Raw genomic sequence first — 12,617 nt, 5'->3', positions numbered from 1 at the left:
TTAAAATGGTTAATATATGTAAAGTTTTCGCTTTGTTGTGAATTCGACGAGTTGAGATCCCCTGTCCCATATTTGTGTCTCAACTCTCATCTCCCGTCTTATTGCCTTTATCTTACGACATATCATTACTCACATAATAAAAATGATAATTATTTCTATCAAGTTAATGATTGTCACAAGAAGATAATGAGACACAAGATGAAACATCAAATTAGACCGAAAATCCCCTGTCGAATTCGACAATGTTGCTTGGCATGCAAGAAATTTTCAGCATACAAGCACTTCCTAGTGCTCTTTCTATATGTGGTCATTGGATCATTTGCTATATTTACACGTAGTACTATTTCTGTCGTAGCATGTAGGTAGACATCAGACATGTATAGTCTGTAAAATGTCAAAACTAGGGTAAGTGGGTAACGTAAACATTAAGATCAGATGTGTCCACTGTCTATCGACTTCACTAATACGTCTCTAGGTCTCTTTTCAATCAATTTTAAGCAATTGATGGCACTTTAAAAACGAAAAAAAAGCAACTGACGGTCCATTTGGCAAACTATATCGATAGTTTGCGATAGGCTCATATTGTTAAGATCTCAGCGTCTCAAGTTAATTTCAGAGTTTGTTTATGTACTACAAATTAGAAGTGTTATAAATTCAACATACTGTTTGGCTAAAACAAATAATGTACGTTAAGAAAAATGTCTCGAGTATGTAGTTAAGTAGCAGAGGATCAAACCTGATAATTTTGTTCTTTTTAAAAAAATTTAAGCACGTGGTAATGTCTGGTACTTTATTTATACTTCGTATAATGTATAGTTTTTTCTAAAAGTTTTTGAAAATGAAAAATCGCTATTACGCACTATCTAGATTTTATTTATAATGAGTCAAGTACAAGAAAATAATTTAAATATATTATTTTGATTCCTTAGTGATAATTATTTGTCTTATCACTTATGTAAGAAATCCAATTATTATATACATCAATTATCGTTTTTAATATTAAATAATGAAGTCAGTATTTTGTATGGTGTTAATGGTAAGTTCTACAACTATAACGAGTTTCTGTTAGACAATAAAATGAATATTCAATTATTAATATAATGTGGAGAGCATTAGATAATAAGAAAAATACTCGTTTTTGTTTTAACCATAAGCACCCTAATTTAGAGAAGTAAAAAGAAAAGAAAACAAGAAACACTTCCAATCAAACCTAACATAATCGAAGTTGAGTTGTTTTCAAATTACGTTGGTTATTGTCATTCGTCGACAGACCACAATCGATATCGTCCTTCTCCATACGAAGAGCATTAGAACATTTATGGTATGATTTAAATTCACGGCTCCTCCAAAACTAAGTGACAAGTGGAGGCAGAAAATAAAGGTGGTGTGATGCATACATGTTGCTCTTGCTTGTTTTCCAAGATACAATGTAACACTGACAATCTTAAACTCTCAGTAAAATTCAGCACATAAGTTTGTCGTCACCCTGTTACAAGTAAACATGCCTTTTGTTTAACACTTCTTATTAGCAAAGGTTAAAAAAAAAGGAAATTAAAATATTGTTAATGTATTGATTTCAGTTAACAAGACAAAAGTCCCCCATTATAATATGGGAAATATTTACTTTTCTTTGGGAGTAACTAATACTCTCTCTATTTTTCTATATATGACTTTCTCATATTTCGAGACACACACTTCTCTCTTCAATATCTCTCAAATTATATGCTTAAATATAGTGATATGTATACTCATATGAAAGAGTTTTTCATAAGGAATTTAATGGTATAATTTTTATAATTTTTTACCAAATATATTTTTGTAAATATTAAAGTCAAAGGCTTGCCTCGAAAAAGCAAAACGTCATATATTAAAAAATGGAAGGAGTATCAATTTGATAAGACTCCTTGATTAATATTTTTGCCTCTTATATTTAATACAAATTATTAAACATCATACAAATTCATTTAATTTGAAGCTTCACCAACTTCAAAAATAATTACACCATTCATATATTTTGTTTATTTGAACCAGCCATATTACTATATAGCTTAATAACTCTAACTTAAACAGTTTATGTAAAACCTTTAGCTTAACATGTAAAGTATGGAGTATAATGTTGAAAGTCTATAACGAATGAAGTGAAGTCTTTATAGTTAAATCAACATACTGTCTTACATAAACCTTTAATTTGGAGTTTCCAAGTAAAAAACTCGCAAAATTGGAACAAAGAATGAGCCTTTTACGATTGTATCAACAAAATGATTATATTCGATTCTAAATGATCCTACGTCGATCATACTATTAAAGCAATCCTATCCCAATTTGAACCGTTCTCTTCATTTTGGATTGTAGGATCGTGCGATCACACGATTTAGATTGCAGCTCTAACTACTATGACTATGACATCACATGTTAGTAATAATGATATCATTCAATGTGTGATATATTCTCCAGAACTTTAACGAACGAAATAATGTATTTGAAATAGGTTGATAGATTAGTAAGTGAAAAATACATGTTGAATTAAGAAATAATAACTCATATCTCTGTGTTCCGGGTGTAATTCCAGAGCAGTGATTAGTTACCACCCGTGGCTTGTAGAATAATGTCTTGAGTTGAATTCTTCTTGCTCCTATCGTCCCACTCGGCCTCTCCCCGCAACAATGAACGAGGCGAGGGCTTGGGTGTGTGCCAGCGTACTCACTCCGACGCTCAAGTCAGTAAACTTAAAGGATTAATTTGTGTTACTTGGCTAGATGCGTATTGTAGAGAGATAAGGAGATATTTACGGATGAATAGTGGATTTAGGTTATAATTGTGGGATCCTTTCCTCAATGAAGGTTGAGGAGTATTTATAGACTTTCACCTTTTGTCACGTAGTGGCCAAGTGGCCAAGTGGCTAGCGGTGGAAAGATCGATCTACCCCTCGGCCGAGGGACCTATGGCGGCCGGCGGACAATGTTGACTCGCCGCCGAGGGGTCTTGGATATGAGTACGCGGATGTGTGTCCCATTGGCGGGTTGTCACGCCGAGACCAGTGGCGAGGCCGATGGGATGCATCGGCTAGGCCATCCGAGTCGTTGACTTTTTGTGGATATCTTTGACCTTGCTCGGTGTGTTGACTTGGTCGGCGGTGCTGAGAATATGCCCCATCAATTTGCCCCCAGCGTAGTCTATGCCGTGGTATGGGCTCCGATGTACGTTGAGCATGTATTCTGCACAAGTAATTTTTAGAAATTTTCTGCATCGGCTTCTTCTTGTGCATCGGCGTGGCTCTTGCTAGGCCGTGCCGTATACCATATCCCCCCTCCACATGGATGCGTAAAGGGCACTCGATGTGGAAAAGAATATGACGCTGGCCGTGACCAAGGCCGAGAGAGTCTTAGGTTGATTTTGATTGCCCCGCCGGTGCTTCCTAGCTTGGTTGATCAGGTGGCCGGCGGAGACCAGATACCTAGGAATTTGTTGAGGAAGATGAATAGTTGAAGGGGTGTGAACGGGCGTGTTGAAGACGCTTGGTCACTGTTGCATTGATTGACGTTTAACTGTTACGACGATTGACATTCCGTGGTTGCATGCTCGACACGTGTTTGCTCGTTGATTGGCTGTTGCTTCATGGGCTGTGCTCTGATTGGCCCTTCATTATGGGCTTTTTCCCTATAAATAGGGCAGTTTTTCCGTGATTTTGGTCACTAATTTCATTTTCTCAAATTTTCTTCACAATTTCATCTTGCTAAACTCAAGGGCTTCCTTTTTCTTCCAATCTTCAGAGTTTTTGATCCGGCTAGCACTTTTTTCCTTTTAAGGTAAACAAACGAATTTTCTTTTCTTTGCTAGTAATTTGTTGTGAACATGTCTTCTGCCGATGCTGGACCTAGTGGGCCTGTGTCGGAGGGTCCTAGGTCTCCTTCTCCAGAGGTTGATCCTCAAATTCTGGAGGAATGGGAGGATGAAGATTCTTGTGGTGATTTTGGTGATGATTTTGGTGAGGAGGAGGAAAGGCCTCGTCCTAGTGAGAGGCAGTACGTCATGGATCACGGTGATGCCTGTAAGGTTCTCCTTGACCGTGTTTGGTCTCATAAGCTTGCCAGTTGTTCTGGTGAGAAACTTTTCGAGGGCCATTTTTTCTTCGGTAGTGGATACGAAATTGTCGTCCCCGGGGAGGGTCAGTCCGTCTGTTGTCCTCCGCCATGCCACACCGGTGTGTACATGCGGCATTTGGAGTATGGTCTCCGGTTTCCTCTGAATGGGTATGTTATGGCCATAATTAAGGCTATGAACGTTGCCGTTGCCCAACTGCACCCGTTGGCCATGAGAACCATAATCGGTTTCGTCTGGCTTTGTCTCTTCAAGGGAGAGGCTCCGACGGTGAATTTATTCCGTCGACTTCATTATCTGAAACCATCAATCTCTGGCCGTGTCGGATGGTACAGCGTGCAAACGGAGCAAGGTTACGTCTCTGTTGACAAGCCCTCTTCTTGCAAGGACTGGCAGGGTCGGTGGGTGTACGTTAAGGTCTTGGGATGACTATCCACGCCCCGCTCCTTCCGGCAAGAGGTTAATTTGCGGTGTGAGACTAGGGCGGAGCATGACGGATGGGTCACCGGAAACATCTCGAAAATGGATGCCAGCGGGGTCCATCCGAAGGAGGATGAGAGAGGTGGCGATGAGGCTCTTCGAGGTGGACAAGAGTGGGGTGCCGAAAAGATGGATTCTCCCGACGCGAGATCATTCTTCGGGATGAGCCGCTTTGCTACGTCGGCCTCATACCGGCCCTGGCGCGCAGGTGAGTGGGGTCGGTGTGAGGCCCGTCACCGCTCTCAATGCTCCTGTTTTCTCGGACTTCGATTTATTTCCTCTTCTTGATTCTTTGTTTCTTTTGCAGACCACTTTGGACCGGACCTATCTGAGGATCTTCTTCGGAGAATGGGGCTGCACAAAGACAAAACCGTTGCTAACTTGCATCCCAAGGCTCTGGCCCATGATCGCAGGACGTCGCCGAATGACCTTATGGAACAGCGGCTGAAGGGCTTGAGCAAGGAGGAGGCGCAGGCCCGGGTGGTTAGCGGCGTAGTGCGTCGGACGCGGAAAACGGCGTCGAAACCGGTTTCGGCTCCGTCCTCTCCCTAAGAAGGTGGAGATTGTTGATATTCCCGATGAGGGGGACTCTGATGCAGAGGGATCTCCCCTTATCTGTAGGAGGAAAAGGACGGCTCTCTACCGCCTGGCAAGGAAGTGCCTTCTCCGCCAAGAAGGCCGGACATGGTATCCGTCTATCCTGTGGCTTAAATTTAGCCGTGCCATTAGGTGTTCCTGATAAGTCAGTTGATACGGATGCTTTAATTGAATTTTTGCAGATCGGCCCGCGATCGGCCATCGCTCACGTTGGGCGGCGGGCGGTGGGCTTCTCTCGCGAGCTCGCGATCGGGCGCCACCGTCAATTCTTCATCCCGAAGGTTTCCTTCTCCCGGCCCGCAGGCTGGTGGCCAAAGTACTACCGCCGTTCCTCCCCCCCAGAAGGCTTCCGTCTCCCAGCTTATAGAGGAAGGCACAAAGCTGATTAGGGAGCTGGCGAGGTGGAACGTGGCTACCGGGGCTCGCCTCGTGGAGCGGGGAGAGGGTCATTGCTCGAGTGTTTCGAGCGTAATGCCACTAAGCGGTGGCTGCGTCGGCGGCGAGTCTCCTTAATGAGCGAAGCTCGGGAGATCGAGAAGGCGCTCTTGGCGAGCGAAAGCTCCGGGAGGACGCCGAAAAGGAGGTCCTTCTTTGAGAGAGCTAAGGCCGAGGGGCGCGGCGACCGAAGGCTGAAGTTTCGGAGGAATGTAGCCTTGCTCGAAGCGTGCCGACCTCTGTCTCCAGCAGAGGGATCAATACAGGGGCATGTTTAAGGCCCAGCCGAGCCGATTCGTGGCAAAGAGGCCATCATCAAGCAAAAGGAGGCGGACGTCGATATGCTCCAAACCGTCATGCTCCCCAAACTGTGCGCCGAGTTCCGGGACTTGGCCGAAGATCTTTGCCGGGGAAGTTATCGGGAGCTTTTCCCTCTTGATGGCTCCTTCCCGTGGGACGGGTTCGACGTCTTTGCTTGATGACAGAGTCGAGGCTAAGGAGAAAGCCGCGGTGGAGGCGGCCAAAGAGGCGGCGAAGGCGAAGATGGAGGGGGAGGCGGCCGCGGAGAAAGCGGCTCTTCTTTGAGAGGGCTAGAGTGGCTAAGGAAGAGGCCGAAAGGATGAGGGCGGTGAGGATGCCGAGGCCAAGGCCGAGGTGCTAGAGAAGCTCTTTGGGTTGCCCTCGGGGAAGATGCGGCCGCCGATGCGATGGCGGCGAGCAGGGCCTAGGAGAGCAAGTTTACGACAGATCTGTTTGACTCCTCACTAACATGTCTTTGCTTGATGAGAACAAGTTTACTGACAGATCGTTTAATTTGTCCAGTGGGCCAATTACTCAGCTCTTCCTTCCCGCTATCTCTTGGTATAATCGTAGCTTTTGCTTTTTGTACAACTTTTAGTAGGTTGTGTTTCGGATTATCCCGGGGGACGCCGTCGTCTCGTATTCTTCTCACTTGTAAATCTTGTAACTTATCTTCTAATAATAATTCGTTTCTTTCGCTTGCGGCCTGGCCGTGGTCTTTATCTCATCTCTGTCGAGTTGTCTTCTGTATTCTTAATTGAGCGCCCTTTTTGTTTCGCCTCGGCTTGGCCGGGGCCGTTTTTGAGTGCGTATCTCAACTGTGTTTCAACGCTTCCAAGATACTTTGAATGTTTTTGCGAGTGTAATGTGCGATGGCTCTTGTTGGATTGACCGGGGAAGCCGGCGTTGGTTTCTTGACGGAGACTGGCGCTCTTGTCGTTTTGACAGTGTGAGCCGGCGTCTGCTTCTTAACAGCGAGTTACGTGGCGTCTACCACTTGGAGTGACTGCGACGGTGCCGTGGTTCTCCATAACGACTGCCGCTCTTGTCGGTATGACAGTGTGAGCCGGCGTCTGTTCTTTGATAGCGTGTTACGTGGCGTCTACCACTTGGAGTGACTGCGACGGCGTCTACCTCTTGGGGTGACTGCCGTGGCGTCTACCACTTGGGGTGACTGCGACGGCGCTGTAGTTCTTCATAGCGACTGCCGCTCTTGTCGGTATGACAGTGTGAGCCGGCGTCTGTTCTTTGATAGCGTGTTACGTGGCGTCTACCACTTGGAGTGACTGCGACGGCGTCTACCTCTTGGGGTGCGCGTGGCGTCTACTACTTGGGGTGACTGCGACGGCATTTGTAGTTCTTCATAGCGATCGCCGCTCTTGTCGGTATGACAAAGTGTGAGCCAGCGTCTGTTCTTTGATAGCGTGTTACGTGGCGTCTACCACTTGGAGTGGCTGCGACGGCGTCTACCTCTTGGGGTGACTGCCGTGGCGTCTACTACAGGGTGATCTGCGACGGTGTATTTGAGTTCTCCATAACGATTGCCGCTCTTGTCGGTATGACGGTGTGAACCGCGTCTGTTCTTTGATAGCGTGTTACGTGGCGTCTACCACTTGGAGTGACTGCGACGGCGTCTACCTCTTGGGGTGACTGCCGTGGCGTCTACTACTTGGGGTGACTGCGACGGCGCCTTTGTAGTTCTTCATAGCGATGCCGCTCTTGTCGGTATGACAGTGTGAGCCGGCGTCATTCTTTGATAGCGTGTTACGTGGCGTCTACCACTTGGAGTGACTGCGACGGCGTCTACCTCTTGGGGTGGCGCCGTGGCGTCTACTACTTGGGGTGATCTGCGACGGCGCTTGTAGTTCTTCATAGCGATTGCCGCTCTTGTCGGTATGTGAGTGTGAGCCGGCGTACGTTCTTCGATAGCGTGTTACGTGGCGTCTACCACTTGGAGTGACTGCGACGGCGTCTACCTCTTGGGGTGACTGCCGTGGCGTCTACTACTTGGGGGTGACTGCGACGGCGCAGTGTAGTTCTTCATAGCGATTGCCGCTCTTGTCGGTATGACAAAGTGTGAGCGGCGTACTGTTCTTCGATAGCGTGTTACGTGGCGTCTACCACTTGGAGTGGCTGCGACGGCGTCTACCTCTTGGGGTGGCTAGTGGCGTCCTACTACTTGGGGTGACTGCGACGGCGCTGTGGTTCTCCATAACGACTGCCGCTCTTGTCGGTATGACGAGTGTGAGCGGCGTACTGTTCTTTGATAGCGTGTTACGTGGCGTCTACCACTTGGAGTGGCTGCGACGGCGTCTACCTCTTGGGGTGACTGCCGTGGCGTCTACTACTTGGGGTGAGCTGCGACATTTGTTGTAGTTCTTCATAGCGACTGCCGCTCTTGTCGGTATGACAGTGTGAGCCGGCGTCTGTTCTTCGATAGCGTGTTACGTGGCGTCTACCACTTGGAGTGACTGCGACGGCGTCTACCTCTTGGGGTGACTGCCGTGGCGTCTACTACTTGGGGTGACTGCGACGGCGCTGTAGTTCTTCATAGCGACTGCCGCTCTTGTCGGTATGACAGTGTGAGCCGGCGTCTGTTCTTCGATAGCGTGTTACGTGGCGTCTACCACTTGGAGTGACTGCGACGGCGTCTACCTCTTGGGGTGACTGCCGTGGCGTCTACTACTTGGGGTGACTGCGACGGCGCTGTAGTTCTTCATAGCGACTGCCGCTCTTGTCGGTATGACAGTGTGAGCCGGCGTCTGTTTCTTGTAGATAACTGATGGGAAAATTTTGCTTTGGTCGAAGGCTTGATGGTTTCTCATTAGGTGAAAACATGCGTTGGGGTGTCCACAGCTATTTTGGACACCTCCGCGGCTACATAAATTCTTACGAGATTACCGATGCCCTAACGGCTCATTACAGGCACACTTCCCCAGTCAGCCCCTAGTTGTATCCATTTGGTCGCCCTCCTGCTGCAAGGACGGACTCTTCCCTTTCTCGGATTTTCTTGCCTCTTTGAGGGATTGCATGTTGCATCCTCGGGCAGCTATCTGGATGTTGATCACCTCATCCTACTCGTCTTTGGAGACGAGCTTATGCGCTTCCCCCCGGTCCGAGACGTACATCAGTGTTAGGGCCCGGATGGACATCACTGCGTCGGCCTCGCTTAGGGTGACCCGGCCTATGAGGACGTTATATGCGGACGAGCCGTCGATGACCACAAACTCGGCTAGGACGTTCTTGGCTGACGTCTTTTCGCCGAATCTCACCGGGAGCCTAATTGACCCCAGTGGTACCAGGCCGGCCCCTTAAAAGTCAGTATAGCGGGTTGGTGCGGGGCTTAAGTCCTTGATCTTCGGGCCGAGGCCGAGGAAGCATTCTCTAAACATGATGTTCGTGTATGCTTTGTGTCAATCGGCACCTCTTGACCAGGTGGTTGGATATGTCCAAATTGACTACGAGCGGGTCGTCATTTGTGAGGGGCGATGACCCCTCCGTAGTCCTTTCTTCCAATAGTCATGTCGGGGATGCTTGCAGAGGGGATCCCTGAGTTGGGCACAAAGTTGATGGCCTGATATAGCTCGTTTAGGTGTCGTTTGTGCCCATGAGCGGACCCTCCGTTCTCGTTGCCCCCGATGACAACGTGAATCACTCCTATCCGTTCGAAAAAGACTTTTTATCCGAGCGCCGGCGTCGGTCTTTTGGCCTTTTGCGACGTACTTGCCGAGGCTTCCTTAGGATCGGTTCTCTATGGCATTCTTCGGATGGCGGCGATCGTTGGTCAAATGGCCGGTGTGGCCGTGGTACTCACAAAGATCTTGGCTCGTGTCACCGTCACTTTTTGGCTTGGGGGTCTCTCCCACTTCGGCCCTCGTTTTGCTCGGGCGAAGACCTCGGCGGGCCGATACGACGAGGGGGTTTTTTCACTAAACCGCCTCGGTGGTACGTTCCCGAATTCCACCCGGCGCCCACCGAGTCTTGCCTCCGGTCGGATCTGTCCGACCGTGATCTATTATTCTCACGGCGTTTCCCATCGGACCGCGAACCGTTGTTGTCGCGGCGTTCTTCGTCCCGGGCCATCTGCCGGTGACTCCTCTTTTCGAGTGCTCGGCTTGGCCGGGATCTACCCAGGTCTTGTGATAGTCTTCTACCTTGATGGCCTGGTCGGCCGGCTTCGGCGGCGTCCCGGCCTAGGCCTCCGCTCTTGATGAGCTCGTTTTTAAGGCTCCCCTCGGGAGGCCCTTCATCGGCGCGAAGGCCGCCGGCTCGGGATTAATTTCTCGAATCTGCTGGACCTTTCCATCAAACCTCTTCACGTAGCTTCGGAGAGACTCGCCCCCTCCCGTCCGATAGTTAGGAGGTCGGAGGTCTCTACGGCCCTTCTCTTATTGCAGAGTCTTTGGGTTAGGAAAGCGCCCTTCGGTCGGCGTAGTAGTACACCGAGCCATCGGGAAGCCCTTTGTACCAACTTTGAGCCATCCCATGCAAAGTTGTTGGGAAAATTCGGCACGGACCTCGTCGGGCTGCTCCCATACCGACATGTAAGACTCGAAAGCCTCGGCGTGGTCGGTGGATCGCTATCCCCCTTGTATGATAGGGGTGGCGGTTTCGACTTGTTTGGCACCGGACTTCTAGGACGTAGGCGTTGAGGGGTCGCGACCACGTGTTGAATGACACGTGGCGATCGGCTCCTCGCATCCCTATCCTGGCTTCTCCCCTCGTAGCGGGAGGGGCTCCTTCTTCGACTATGACTCCTTCTCCAACTCGCCGAGTCGGACTCCTCTCGGCTCCTTTGGGGTGTGCCTCGTTCGTGCGGCGGGGACGCTGTCCTCCCGCGAGTGTGGGAAGGACTTAGGTCTACCGCGCCCACTTTGGGCTCCCCCGGCGTCTTGACTGGGTCAACTTCTCCTAGTGCTCCGTTCAGATTCCTCGGAGTCACGTTTTGGGCCCCTGTTATCTCGGGACGGTTTCCGCCGCTCTTGTCGGTGTGAGCGGCGGCGTGTTCTTGCCGATTAGGTCCAAGAGCATTTTTAGCTTCGCTACGTCAACCACATGCCCCATGATGGTGACCTGGTTGGTTGGCACCGGCGCGTCGGGTATTATTGGCATCCCGAACTCCGGTTGGATTACTCCGCCGGTGGAGGGCTGCATGACTCCGGAGTTGTTGAAAGCGTCATCTTGGTAGAACGCGGTTTCGTCGGTTACGACTGCGTCTTGCTGTTTCGACATTTTCTCGGCTTTTTGGGTGGGTTTTTATTTTGAGTTTTGTTTTTGTTTGGGAATGAATGTGACTAGCTTCTAGTGTCTATCCCCACAGACGGCGCCAATTGTTCCGGGTGTAATTCCAGAGCAGTGATTAGTTACCACCCGTGGCTTGTAGAATAATGTCTTGAGTTGAATTCTTCTTGCTCCTATCGTCCCACTCGGCCCTCCCGCAACAATGAACGAGGCGAGGGCTTGGCGTGTGCCAGCGTCTCACTCCGACGCTCAAGTCAGTAAACTTAAAGGATTAAGCTGTGTTACTTGGCTAGATGCGTATTGTAGAGAGATAAGGGAGATATTACCAGATGAATAGTGGATTTAGGTTATAATTGTGGGATCCTTTCCTCAATGAAGGTTGAGGAGTATTTATAGACTTTCACCTTTTGTCACGTAGTGGCCAAGTGGCCAAGTGGCTAGCAGGTGGAAAGACTGATCTACCCCTCGGCCGAGGGACCTATGGCAGGCCGGCGGACAATGTTGACTCGCCGCCGAGGGGTCTTGGATATGAGTACGCGGATGTGTGTCCCGGCTGGCAGGTTGTCACGCTGAGACCCAGGTGGCAGGCCGATGGGATGCATCGGCTAGGCCATCTGAGTCGTTGACTTGCTGTGGATATCTTTGACCTTGCTCAGTGTGTTGACTTGGTCAGCGGTGCAGAATATGCCCCATCACTCTGTTTTTATTTTCTCAAATTCTCGTTTACTAAAGTATCATTTTCTCAAACAATACAATCTATTAATATAAATAGTTATCAATCACAGCACTCGAGCTGGCCGGATATACTAATTAAACCTATCATAAAGAATTACGACATTTCTAATAATATGCGTTTCAATTTTACCACATCTTAGAAAACGTCACGATTCTGATAATTTGTTATCTATTTGGGAATGCTCACATTAGGATGTTCATATACTAACATATTAGACCATTTGCCAAACAATGACATAACATATCTATTCTATAAAATTTCCTCTCTTCATTCTTTTAACGAAATGTAGATAAATAAATAATAGAAATAAAGAAAATAATTAAGATAAGATTCATACAAATCCAATAAGATCATTGTATGACTTACGACGACTTTAGTCGTCCCTCTTATTCACCTCATTTGATTTGATAATCAACATTTATTATGTTGCACCTTGTAACGATCTTTAATAATATCAACTGTGCTACAATATTTATTTATTAAAATCTTTTTTTTTTTAGATTACATGAGAAGAATTTTAAAAACCGTTGTAACTCTAATGACTGTTATTGGGTATTCAGAAAGACGGTCTCTCATAACGTTATTGAGAGACCTCTCACATGATGGGGTGATGAAATGAGTATTTATTTTGTTTTTTCCCTGTTATGTCTTCCACTAATTTAGTGGGAGACGGTCTCTCGTAAGATCTACTGTATATCACAAATTATAGAAATGAGTAACATTTTTGACT

Source organism: Silene latifolia, chromosome 11 (genome assembly GCF_048544455.1).
Source record: "Silene latifolia isolate original U9 population chromosome 11, ASM4854445v1, whole genome shotgun sequence".
Classification (NCBI taxonomy): Eukaryota; Viridiplantae; Streptophyta; class Magnoliopsida; order Caryophyllales; family Caryophyllaceae; genus Silene; species Silene latifolia.
The sequence above is the reverse complement of the archived record's forward strand: the minus strand, read 5'-3'. Positions refer to the sequence as shown.